At 38.9% G+C, this 12,480-nt stretch overlaps 1 pseudogene; it reads left to right on the top strand.

Annotated features, from left to right (window-relative positions):
• Nucleotides 1-636: 636 nt before the first annotated feature.
• On the top strand, nucleotides 637-1,574 carry LOC140514532 (olfactory receptor 6E1-like; annotated as a pseudogene).
• The last annotated feature ends 10,906 nt before the right edge of the window (nucleotides 1,575-12,480 follow it).

Here is a 12,480-nt window from a genome sequence, read left to right as displayed (position 1 = left end):
TAATAATTGTCAGACAGACAAATTACAGAACACATTCCCTCCGAAGTCTTTCATAAATATTCTGTGACATATCAGATTTGGAGAGAGATATGAATTTGTAGGATCAAAAGAAGATTCCTAGAACAAGAGAAAATATGAGGAAAGATATGTAACATCTTGAGAAAAATAAAGGAAGAAAAATGTTTGAAAATACACTTCTTATAAGGAAAAAAAACAAAGCAAAAAAAGTGAACCCATTTTGCTCAGGAATTTAGGTCCTTGTAAATAAGGGTAGTGGTAGTGACTGGTAGTGACAGGGTTTTGGCTATGAAATTTTCATTCTTCAGTCAAACTATTATAATCAGTTTTGATGTTGCTCCTCTTGACAATCCCAGCCAACAATGAAATTCTAACACCAAGAGTCACAAGGATCCCAATTCAGGAAAATGTGTGTACATGCCACAAATTTGATGAAGGATGTAGAAGATAGGAAAGGTGAAAGGTGAGGTGGAAGATACTGCTACACTTAAAAATAATGGAATCCTTCAACTTAAAAAGTTTCGTTCATCTTCTGTTCCCTTCACTTCTACTCCAAATGTGATCCCAGAGACTCATAGCCTCTGTTGATGCCCTGTTTCTCTGGCCCCAACATGAAACATGGGGAATATTACCACTATCACTGAGGTCATTCTTCAGGGACTCACAGATGTCTGTGAATTACAGATACTGATCTTTGTGGGACTCCTTCTGACCCACCTTATCACACTACTAGGGAACCTCCTCATCATTGTTGTGACCCTGATGGATCATTGCCTTCATACCCCCACGTACTGCTTCCTCAGAAACTTTGCTGTGCTGGAGATCTGGTTCACTTCTGTCATCTTTCCTAAGATGCTGGACAACATCCTAACAGGGAACAAGACCATCTCCTTTCTGGGATGTTTCCTGCAGTTCTTCTTCTACTTCTTCCTAGGAACAACAGAATTCCTCCTCCTGGCTGTGATGTCCTTTGATCGCTATGTGGCAATCTGTAACCCCTTGCGTTATAGCCACCATCATGAGCAAAGGGCTGTGTGTGCAGCTGGTGCTGTCCTCCTGGATGGGAGGGTTCCTTCTCATCATTGTACCCAGTGGCATCACATTTCAGCAGGCTTTGTGTGGCTCCAATGTCATCAATCACTTTTTTTTGTAACTATTTCCCATTGTTAGAACTCGTGTGTGCAGACACAAGCCTGGTGGAACTGATAGGCTTTGTCATAGCCAATATCAATCTTCTGGGCACCTTATCTGTCACTGCTCCCTGTTATGGCCACATCTTCTACACAATCCTACACATCCCTTCAGCCAAGGAGAGGCAGAAAGCCTTTTCCACTTGTTCCTCCCACATCATTGTGGTATCACTTTTTTATGGCAGCTGTATCTTTATGTATGTCAGGGCAGGTAAGGGCAGTGAGGGAGAGAACATGAACAAGATGGTGGCCCTCCTCAACACTATGGTGATCCCAGTGCTCAACCCTTTCATCTCCACCCTGAGAAACAAACAGGTGAAAGTGGTGATTAGGGAAAAGGTGGGCAAGTGGATCTCCCAGGTCTGAGCTGGAGCTGCATAGTAGCAAGAGTTCCCCACAAGTGGCAAAAAGCTCCTGGAGTTCCTTGAAAAGACTGTTCTTGACATCATCTTGGTTATTCACCCAGATGTTTTTGTTTTGGTATCTTCACCTGGGCCAGCTGCCAGAGTGAGCTATTCTGAATGCAAAACCCCCACCTTTCTCATACAGACCAAACCTCAAAATTCTACTGACCTTCTTACCCTCTGGGAACCTTGTGATTTGTTAGATTAATGTAGGTAAGGAGCTAAAGAGTATGGCAAAGTCAACACCACTACTGTGTCTGGTTCTTCCTGATGCGCAGTTCCCCCATGCCTGCAACCTGATTCAACCTGATTGAATGTTTTTTCCTCATGATTCATTAAAACTGGATTTAAAACTTTTGAAACGGATGTATATCATCACCAAAAGCACCTTTGCTGTAGCTTTCTTAAAAACCTCATCTAAAGCAAGTCAAACTGTTTTTGCCTCCTGTGAGTTTATAACTTAAGATGTACAAAATTGATATAGATTAACATGTAAAGGTCAAATGGACAAAATAAACAAATATTTGAACAAATGTTCTGTTTAAATAATTTATCCACATAAATTAGGCTCAAGAGGGAAATACATTATGGGACAGGTTAGTGATGCTGTCAATTACAGAAAAATTTTCAATGGAAAGGTTCATTGATTTTTAAGATTGATATAAATAAATGTAATTAGTAATGATTCCCCAAACTGTCTTAATTTCCAATGATTCCATCTCTTGCCTCCTTGTACTCACTCAAGGTATCTCCCCCCATACCTGAAACACAGTGATTCCTTCTCTCCTCAAATCCACTGCTTTGAATCTGTAACATCCTTCACATCTCAAAGAATGAAATAGGCTATTACTCAGAACATAAAAAATATAAAATCTGTAGTTCTGTTACATCCATTCCCACCCTTTGCGTTTGGCTCCAGGGTCATGCTTACACACATTCACAGATCTTAGATACTTCACTTACCATGGCCATATTACTTGTCCAACAAAAGTAAGAAGGAGGGAAATTTAAGCACTCCTCCACAGAGCCTTCAGCCTTCAGCCATGACCCAAAGCCTCTTCCTACATACCTAGTTCTTTAGGTGTGGCAGGGAAACTACTAAATCATATGTTTTCAGATGATTTAAAAGGAATAAGGGAGAAATATTTGTTTGGAAACTCAACTCCAGGCTATAATCCATAACAGGGGAGACCAGAAAAGATTTGCAAGAGGAGCCATCTTCCCCACAAGGTGCCAGGTCTTAGGACCGAGGATCTATCTAGATCACCTCTGCAGCACAAGTCTCCAACAAGATTAGTAGATCAAAGCTACCCCATCACCTTGGAGAAGCCTGGAAGATCTTTGGCTGTGGCTTCTCACTTCCCACAGCCCACATGGTTGGCAGTCCAGGGTTTGAATATCAAAGTCAGTTGCTGTTTAGGTACATGACAATCAGCTAGCGCAGCTTCAAGGGAAGTTATTGATCTCCATCATCCTCCTTGGATCTTTGGCTATTAAAAAGTTCAGATCTCATGGGTGAGAGAAGAAAGACACAGGCAGCTTATATTGGATACCAACATCCAGTCAGTAAATCAGGCAATAAGCATTTATTAAGGATCTACTATATGTCAGGCACTGTGTGAAGCATGGGAGATACTAAAAAAAAAAAAGACAATGAACTTGTGATCTCATTGATGTGGGCATGCCCTGTAACCAAATTATATCACATTTTATCCATTTCCATCCATCTAGTGCATTCTTATTGATATCGTCCCATAATTTGAACACAGGAGGTCCCCAACTACCATGCTTGGGGTCTTTGCTGTCCTTGCTTTGTCCTGATGTCATAAGGATATAAATAGCACATACAGACTGTCCAATAGTTGTCCCTTGTTCTTGCCACATGATCCACCTGTCTTTTTTTTTTACTCCTTTTACTGCTTCTTTTCATTTGTGAAATGTTGCAGCCTGATCACATCTACCATATCCCTCTTTTGTGGTCTTTTTGTGATTCTCAGTTTCATTGTGTGGCACATAGTAAGCTCTTTTAAAAAAAAAAGCGGGGGGGATTTTTAATTCACTCATTCATTCATTCCTCAATTTTAATTCTTCAGAGATTGTAGTGTACTGTGACTCACAGGCACACAACCACAATGGCATTACATTGTATTAAAAAGACGGGCCACTGTTTTAGAGAGAAGTTTGGGGACACTAAAAGAACTTCACAAAAGGTAATCCAACCTACTTGTTTTCTCCTCTCTTTACAATGTTTTTCTAACACACTCACACAAACACACACACACGCATGCACAAACACACACTCACAGTCTATGGTCCTACTTTGCCGCATGTTCTGGATGATGGGCATTCTTTATCCTCTTGGTTTTTCCCGTACAGACAATTAGAACAAGCCCTTTTGAGTTATTATAGATCCTATCTAGGAGGGTAGGCAACATTCAAGGACCTCATGTAAATTCAAATGAAAGAATATTTGTAAAGCATTTACCACAGTGCCTAGGACAAGAGTAGGAGGTATATAAATGCTTATTCCCTGTCTTTTGTTTCCTTTTTATTTCTTTCCTGCGCCTTCCCTTCCTCAAACAGCACAATCTCATCTACAAAAAAGGAGCATCTGGAGGACGTCACACATGAAATCCTTCTTTAACTTGGAGTCTGTGCTGGATCTCCTTATTGACAATGCAAACACCTTTGGCAAGGGAAAGGAAGAGAATAAGCATTTATAGAGTGCTTACTACATTTATATAAGCTCCTACTATGTGCCAGGCACTGTGCTAAGTGCTTTACAAATATTATACCATTTGATTTTCTCCCTGTTTTATGCGTCAGCAAACAGATATTAATGATCAGAAGCTCATCATTGATGAGTAACATTAGTAATTACACAAATAACTAACATTATGTTATAATATAATGCACAACATATTATAAATTAATTATAAATATTACAAATTAATATAATATATTATAAATTATATATGTAAATAATAATAATTGCTATCATTCATATAGCATTTTAAGGTTTGAGAAATGCGTTACAAATATTATCTCATTTGATCCTCACAACTCCGTGAGGTAGCTACTATTATCATCCCCATTTTACAGATGAGAAAACCAAGTCTGAGAGAGGTCAGTTATGAAGATGATGTTCATCAAACAAGGCTATTTCTGTTGTATATTTTTCAAGGAATTTTATACATTTTTGATACATACCTCAAGGAGACCTTGTAGGAGAAAAGCATTGTAAGTGGCATTCTGTTCTACTGAATCAACAAAGCAGGGTGGATGAGGTATTTTCTACACCTTTTTCATTAATCGTTTCTTGGTAAAGATGTAACCTGCTATAGAACCGTCGCTTCTGAAAGTCTATGTGTTTCCATCTAATAACTCAATAAGGATGCCCTTGATTCATGTGCTGACTATCCTCATCAGAGTTTTATATAGAGGAGAAAGTGGACATACGGATTATGATCACTGAGCTTCCCTCCCTTGCCTCTCTTGGAATAATAATTGGGGCTGAGATTTTCTTCTCACCTTTGGCATCTTCTACTCCTTGAAAATCAAACATGCTCAAAACTATGTCACCTCCAACATGGAGCTTCCCTGTCTCCCTTTGGGTCTATCCACCTGCTTTGCTCATTTTTGTCCTCTTCAGGGCTATTTCTACCTCCTTTAGAAAGATAACTGAAAAAAAAAAGCACCAAAATAAATAAAAATTGATAAGGATTGGAAGAAAGAAAAAAGGAAAAGAAAGAAAGATACCTGAGGTGATGATATTGGAATCTAAATGTGGTGACTTAACAGTCTTTAATGATGAAAAGATTTTTTAAAAAAATAATATTTTCAGAACTTTTCCATCTTTGTTTTTTAGTTGTTTTTGTTTCCGTTTCATCCTTTGATACCATCATGATGATCTTGCTTAGCTCTGTCTTCTACCAAGCTTTCTTTAAAATGATTTGGCCCTCTATTGCTTCTTTCTGTTTTATGAAATAATTCTGTTCATAACATTCCTTCATCCTTGAAAATTCAACATTTTGCCAAAAAAAAAAAATGTATATTCTAAATTCGTGTTGCCCAGAGGCTGCCATATCTACTTCTCTAGTGAGTAAAATGTTTGCTGGCAAAGGAGGTTTCGTTAGACTCCTTCAATTTCTTCATTATAGAAATTGATTTCTACAGGTTAAACTCCTGTATAAAATTATTACAGTCAGTGTCAATGGTCTCTCTTCTAATCCATTAAAACATGAGCCCCTTAAGCACAAAGACTGTTTTTGCTTTGCTTTGCATCCCTGGCACATAGGACAGTGGCTGGCACATAGTAAGTCCTTAACAAATGCCTTGCATTTATATGGAGCTTTAAGGTTTGCAAAGATATTCGCAAGTGCTTTCCTCTTTTATCCTCCCAACTACCCCAGGAAGTCAAGGCTGTTATTATTCCCTTTTTACAGATAAACTGAAGCAGACAAAGGTTACATGACTTGCCTAGGACCACATAGCAAGTAAATGTAGATTTGAACTCAGGCCTTCTTGGTTCCACATTCAGCTTTCTTGTTTAAATATGTCTGGTTGGAGTTGTTTTCCTCTCATCCCACATCTTTTTTTTTTTGCTTGTTTTTATTCTTTCTTTTACAATAATTCTTTGTATTAATTTCGACCTTTGCTCTGAGAAGTCAATGGTCTGAAAATACACAGAGAGCTAATTCAGGAATGATTGTCACATCAGTAAACAGTTGCTTCCTGTCTGTTTAAATACAATCAGTTTCATTTTTTAAAAATGTTACTCAGCGTTCTCAATACCTTTTGATTCTTTTGTATTCATCGTGCTTAAGCAAGAGGCTTCAGTGCAATCGATGAGTCTTTGGCTCCTCCCATTCCTAACTCCTGAATCATGTTTTCTGATCTATTTCTTGCCATCTTTATCTATTCTCACCTTTGCATTGAAGTTACCGAATATCAACAAATACATTAAAATAATGATGGTCTTATTAAAGAATCTCTCTCACTTGTTCATTAGGGGCAGCTAGGTGTCCTGCTAGATAGAGTGCCAGGCCTGGAGTTCATGAGACTGGCTCTTCCTTAGTTCAAATATAGCCTCCCACACTTATACTAGCTGTGCAACCCTTGGCAAGTCACGTCACCCTATTTGCCTCAGTTTCCTCATCTGTAAAATGAGCTGGAGAAGGAAATGACAAACCACTTCAGTATGTCAGTCAAGAAAATCCCAAATGGGCTTACCACTCATCAGCAACAAACCTGTTCATCCACTGCACATAAACTATATTGACTGTCATCATGCTTTTGTTTTGATTTTGCAAATATTCATCACGAGCAGTGAAATCCAAGTTAACCAGGTTCTGGATGAAACGATGCTTCCTGATACCTTTGGGCATAAGATAAGACCAGACCTGCCAGCTCCTTTCTTGTCCTCTCTAAGGAAAACTTGTGAGCTCTACTTCAATTTAGCTCCAGATTCCTTCTGTCTTGTATATTCCTTTACAGCAAATGTCAGAAGTGATACAATTCAGCTCCTCCTGTAATATATATACTGACTGGCCGATGGACGAAGATTTTACATTTTCTATAAGGAAAAGTGATAAAAGCTCATGTTGACATTTTAAAACTGTGGGGCTCTTCTGTCTCCTGTCCCCTTTCATACTGCTGTCCCTTCAACACTGCAGAATATCTGAGGCATTGGAGGAATTCCTGTCTTTTCTTGCTACTTGTGCCTTAGTCCCCTCCATGTAGATTTGGCATATATACAAGTTTGTTCACTCCCCCTCCTTTTTCACCTTAAAGTTTACAGGACATTTGCACCCATAATTGTCTCTCCTCTCATACCATAAACCACCTAAATTCCAGCCCTGGAAGGTGACCACCCAGGGCCATTTTTTTTCTTTGTTTTATTGGTTACTATGGTCAAAACATTCTTTGCTAAGTGATCAGCCTATTGCTGAGGAGTATTCATACTTGGTCCTCAGAAAACAGATAGAATCCATTGTTGGGACCAAGGTTGAAAGTTTTTTTTGAATGATGAGGATACTTTCCAGAGTTTACGCTCCACTAATACAGCTGTTGAGAAACCAGGGTCCACTCCACACCACAAATGAAAACCCTCCTTTTTAGTTTCTCTGTAAATATTAAATTAAGAAATAAAATTTTTACTAAAGCTCTTTCCAGACTTAGGAAAAGCCCCCTGGAAAGGTTGGGATAAAAGTCAACCAACACACCTTTGTTAAATGCCTGCTACAGGCCAGGCACTAAACCCTAAGGACAGAACGACAGAAAACTGGCCCTGTTTTCTAAGAGTTCAGAGTCTATGGGGGAGACAACATCAGAAGAAACATGGACAAACAAGCTATATACAAGATAAACTGGAAATAATCAACAAAGGGAAGGCAATAGAATTGCGAGAGATCAGAAAGGCCTTCTGTAGAAAAAGATTTTTCTAAGGAAAATGGGTTAAGGGTGATAAACCCAAATTGAACTCCAGTCTTATTTACTTCCCCACCCCAGAAGAGATTAGATTATTGACTCCGCCTAAGAGCCTTTCCTCCTCACTTGTCTCTATGAAGAGATTGGTCCCACCTTTTCCAAAGAGAAAGAATTAAGATTAGCAGTGGAAGGCAGGAAGTGGGGGAGAGGTCCAGGAAAATGGAATAATGGCTCAAATGCTCAGTTCTGGAACGTATTTTTTAAGATATCTTTTCCTTGTTCAAGATTCCTATAAATGTTACCTGAAAATGCCTTGGGGAAGAGTCATGTCAGAGGACATAGGAAAATAGGGCAGTGTGGATATTTCTTTGAACCAGAAATGACTGGGTTATAGATTAATATTAGATTAAATCAAATTGTTTCTGGGAGACTTGAAGCTAAATCACGGAGCACAATATTAATACTTTTTTTCTTCAACAAGGAAGACTCTTGTGTAGATCTCCCCACTTATTACACAGAATTTGCGCATTTGTGAATAAATGTCTGAGATGCTGGTTTTTTTTTTGTTGTTGTTGTTGGCATCTAGGATTTTCTATCTGATCAATTACTAGTCACTCCCCTTCCAGTTTTTTCTGCTGAAGTCCCTTCTCTCAATGGTATCTGGTTTAGCATATAGACAAGTTTTCCCACCACCCCTCCCTTTTCAACTTAAAGCCGGGACAAGATTTGCAGTCATAATCTATTATCCTCTCCTACTACACCCACCCTAGTTCTAGCTCCCCTCACCTCAGGCCTGAATTATTGCAATTCCTTCTAGTTTTGTTTGAAGTCTCTCCCCTCTCCAATCCATTCTAAATATACCTGCCAAGTTAATTAATATTACCGTTCTTAATCAATAGATCTCACCAAGTCATTTTCCTACTCCGGTGGTTCCCAATTGCCTCCAAGGAAAAAAAATAAACTAGTTGGCTTGGCATTAAACGGCCATCATAGTCTGACTCCAGACTTCTGTCCCAGCTTGTTCCACTTAACTTTCCTTTACATGTGCTAAAATCCAAACATCTTGGCCACTTTGTTATTCACATCACACAACATTCCATCTCCCATGCCTGGAATGCCCTCCTCGGCTTCCTCAAACTTAGACCATCCTTCAAGGTTCAGCTTAAGTGCTCCCTCCTACATAAAGTTTATCCTGATGTCCCAGATGGTAATAATAATGCCAATAGCTAACATTTATATAGCGCTTAATATGTGCCAGGAACTGTGCTAAGCCTTTTATAATGACTATTTCATTTGATCCTCACAACAACCCAAGGTAGGTGCCATTGGTATCTCCATTTTACAGTTGAGGAAACTGAGGAAGCAGAGGCAAAATGACTTGCCCAGGGTCACAGTGGCCTCTTACTCTGAATTTATTTATGCATGTACATGTCAATTGTCCTCCCTCCCCCATTGAACACAATAGAATGCAAGCTCCTCAAGGTCCAGGAATGTTTAATTTTTGTTGAGTTTTTTTTTCTGACACCTAGCATAATATCCAACATATAGTACATGCATAGAATACTTATTGAATGAATGAATTAATTAAACTACCTCCACTCCCATGGCATTTGTTGTCTCTGCCATACAGTCTTGTGTTAAACCTGTTTTTTTAAATGTCTTCACTTCCAAACTAGACTGTAAGCTACTTACAGATAAAATACAATAAATGTTTTATGCACGTTGGTATTCCCACTTCATTTGTTACAATATTTTATGGTGTGTGTTTGCATGTGTGCATGCACATATTTCTATATATACATGCATACATATGTGTATGTGTATATATGTGTGTACATATGTGTGGGCACACACACATCCATACACGCATATGCAGTGGATAGAGTTCCAAGTATAGAGCCAGGAATATTCATCTTCCTGAGTTCAAATCTGGCCACAGATACATACTAGCTGTGTGACCCTGGAAAGTCACTTAACCCTATTTGCCTCAATTTTCTCATCTATAAAATGAGCTGGAGAAGGAAATGGCAAATCACTTTTTGCCAAGAAAACCCCAAATGGGATCACAGAGAGTCAGACATGACTGATAAATGACTGATTAACAGAAGCAATCAATACACGTCTGTCAGATGAAAAAATAGCAAAATTCAATCCTTTTAAGTCAAGTGGTGGATGGTCCACTGGAGCAAGGACGATAATGGCAAGGACCAAGCTGTCTGTGTGTGGACAGAGCTGTTGATTGTTGCTCACAGTAGATCATCCTGAGCTGAACGCTGAGTTAGCAAATGGAACTGTTGTACAAAAGGCAAGTGAGGGAGTGGGACCTATCCCAACCAGAATATGCATCATGCTTATGTAACAATAACAACCATGGACAGCTAGGTAGCACAGTGGGTTATTCCCAGAGACATGGTCTTAGGGCTGGGGTCCGAGCCCAAGCACCCCATCAGATGGAGTGCCAGACCTGGAGTCAGAAAGACTCATCTTCCTGAGTTCAAATCTGGCCTCAGGCATTTACTAGCTGTGAAACCCTGGGCAAGTCACTTAACCCTGTTTACCTCAATTTCCTCATTTATAAAATGAACTGGAGAAGGAAATGGAAAATCACTGCAGTATCTTTGCCAAGAAAACCCTAAATGGGGTCATGAAGAGTTGGACCTATCTAAACAACAGCAATGCTGCTTTGTGCCAGTGGGGCTGAGCGTTCCCCTTCTCTTTCTCCATTAAGGAATTGTTCTCATGCACTTCAGTCTTTGGGGAGACTATCACCTTAAAGAGAAAAGTAATCCTCTTTTGCCTCATGTTCTCTTTCTGCCTCCATTTCAAAACCAGGGGGAAATTACTTAAAGCTTAGGTTTGGCTTATGTCTAGGTTCTTACCCCCCAAAAAGGGAGGAGTAGAAAGCTAAGTAAATTTTGTATGAACATCTATTTATTTCCTCCATACAAAAGAAATGCTGAACATACACAAGACCCATAAGCACATGTTGACAGAGAAATTTAAACATCAGTAATTGACCTTGACTATAATAATTGTATGCAGGAATTGTTGCAGACATGTTCTCATAGGATCTCCCCTATTAGACTATGAGCTCCTTGAGACTAGAGATGTCTTTTTTTTTCTATCTCCAGTGTTTAACTCAGTGCCTGACACATAGTAGGCACTTAAAAATGCTCCTTGACTGACATATCATTTGACTATCATTTGGGGAAATACAAGATCCATGCTGTCACAATAGAGGAAGTGTAGTTCCCTCCACTAGCCTCTTATTGGAAGTCCAGGGAAAGAAATTTATTTGCTGCTTTAAGAGCTGAAAAACCAGAAATTCTCTCCTTTTTAACTAATTCAGCACCTCACTCTACCAGTGGTACTGGAACCACCAAACTCTGTTCTCACAGCAACGTGCCAAGTGGCCAGTTCAGAACTCCATGGGGTGACAGAGCAGTCTGGGGAGTCTGCTGTTTACTCTCTAGTATATATAACAATGCCACCAATGTTGCCACTGAATGAGTTAGTGTTGAAGATTGGTTCAGTTTTTACTGATGTCAACCTGAAAGTTTGGTTAGAAAAGGCAAACAGGCTAAATTCATATTGTTTATTCTCTTAAAGCTAGCACATACATGATCATGGAGCCAGAAGGAAACTTCTGACTGTTTGATACAAGAATGACCAGGCTTAAATCTGTTTTAGAAGAATCCAAGGATGTCTGTGTCCCTCAGATTTATGGTCTCTATGTGTTTAACTATACCATGAGCAAAGAATTTTCTTAATTGACTAGGTTGTAAATACAACAAGATAAGAGAGTTGACAAAGTTTCAACTGAAATTATGACCCAGGATATCTGTTTTCTTTACCATTAAAGTGCCATAACATAGTATATGTCCACAAAATATTAAGATACAGGAAAAGTCCCATTATTCAGGATAGTGTCTTGGGTTAAGGGTCTCAAAAAGTATGCCAAGTCATCTGACCTTGTTGACATGTTTTCTCTGAGTTTACTTCAGAGAAGAGACTGTTACATCCAGACTCTTCTGATTGATTGATTGAAGCTCTGGCCCTTATTAAAGTCCAAAAATGATATTAAATGATTATCACATATTAAATGATTATAACCAATGAGCTCTCTTCTATAAAACTGCTCATGTCCTTTGACCCAGTGAGCCCAGTCTTGGGATTGTATTCATAGAATGCTATCAATGGAGGCAGTGGAGGAGAGAATATTTGCATATGAATATTTTACAAACATTATTCCTAATAAAAACTAGGACATAACAAGGAGTTCAGAGATTAGCAATAGGTAAAACAAAGTATAATGTACTATTATTAATTGCTACATTCAAGGTGCTGGAGATAAAAAGGCAAAAATTAAATTATTCCTGCCCTTAAGCATCTTACCTTCTATGTGAGAGGAATAAAATAAATACACGGATAGCTGAGTA

Source organism: Notamacropus eugenii, chromosome 7 (assembly GCF_028372415.1).
Source record: "Notamacropus eugenii isolate mMacEug1 chromosome 7, mMacEug1.pri_v2, whole genome shotgun sequence".
NCBI lineage: Eukaryota > Metazoa > Chordata > Mammalia > Diprotodontia > Macropodidae > Notamacropus > Notamacropus eugenii.
Note: the sequence above shows the minus strand (reverse complement) of the source record. Positions and strands in the feature narration are given on the sequence as shown.